Consider the following 1606-nt stretch of genomic DNA (forward strand, 5'->3'; position numbering starts at 1 on the left):
CCGCCCCCGGTCGGCCAGCATCAGCGGCACAATCGGACCGCGATATCTGGTGGCGCTACAAATTGCCCTGCATTAAATATGTGTTCCATATTTAAAAATAATAAATAATTCTCGTACTGTTTCCTAACTTGCCACATTTATTGAAAAGTCTAATTTACTTTCCTAATAGTTGCGGCTGTGATTGCACTTGGTAAGTCAGATATCGATATGAAGCGGATACCTATAATGAATTCTTTGCTTGCAGGTCGTCTAGTAACAGATCATGCAACAGGTCCGTAACGAGAGCATACTGTGAGCGTCTGCGAGCAACATCACCCACCAAAGCGCAACACCAAAGAACTGCAATGGAAAACATGTTGTCGACGCTTGCGCCGGCGGCGGCGGCGGCAGTGGGCGCGGAATGGTACAACACGACGACGGTGAATGCGACTGCGGGCAGTGAGGTTGCAGCCAGCCCGCTGCGGCACGGCGGCCGCGTTTTCATGGCGTTGGTGAAGGTGGTTTACGCGGTGGGCATCGTGGGCAACGCGGCCGCCATCGTAGCGCTGCGCCGTGGGGAGCGCCGCGTGCGCAATCGCAAGCACCTGCTGCTGCTGACCAGCCTCGCAGCCAACGACCTCGTCGCACTCGTCAGTTATATGTATTTCTTTCACACGTCCTAACTCATGCTACTTATAATTATTTAACACATGTTCAACACGAAACATATGGAAAATAGGAATAATGACCATGCGAAAGTAGATGTTTCAACGTGGAAGGGGAGGGTGAGAGGTGTGCCAGAACCGAGTCAAATCTCTCCCCACCACTCTGAGGAACCTGTGGTAACGGTTAACACTTTACATAACAGTAATGTTAAGCTAATACTTTGGCAATAATAAATACATTTTAGTAACAGCATTAGATGCGATATAAAAGCGGCCGACGACCGCCGACTCTGGCGACCCCGTTTAAGTTCATCAATTAACTCATTGTTGTATTACAATTACTAGTCGTATGTAAACAGTCACAGTTTTACTGATAAACCAATTCTATTGCAACCAACAATGGAATTGTTCACTTACTTACTCGGAAAAGAATTTCGCGCATCTGTTCAATAATTAATGAGTGTTTATAGTTATAGTAACATTTGTTTATAGTGTTATTCTCATAACCATCATATTTAGTAATATATGTATCTCTATGTATGTTGTTCTAGTATGTTTTAATGCACTAAGATTAGGGCAACGTCAACGTAAAGATTTACACAGCGTTCATTGAGCTTTATCATATCGTAATCATTGCTCAATGATTGATGGTCTTATTAGCCCAGATCCAGTAGCTACTGTATCTACAACATTCTCTTTGATACAGTCCCGTATCAAGGATTGAAACATACATAATTAACAGACCTGTAGATAACGGACCTCTTAATTGATACAATAAGTAATCAAAAAAATTGATGAACTTATTTTCCTTAAATACCTGTTCTCTATCTATATCTTACTTTAATGTAAACTAGTACATAATATGTCAATGTGAACGATCTGGCCGCAACGTCACCAGGCTCCGTGTCCACTTGTCCAATCGCTGTCAATTTATCAATTGTTATCGATCAATAGAAGGCTCA

Source organism: Papilio xuthus, unplaced genomic scaffold (assembly GCF_000836235.2).
Source record: "Papilio xuthus unplaced genomic scaffold, Pxut_1.1 DF825003.1, whole genome shotgun sequence".
In the NCBI taxonomy this organism is placed as follows: Eukaryota; Metazoa; Arthropoda; class Insecta; order Lepidoptera; family Papilionidae; genus Papilio; species Papilio xuthus.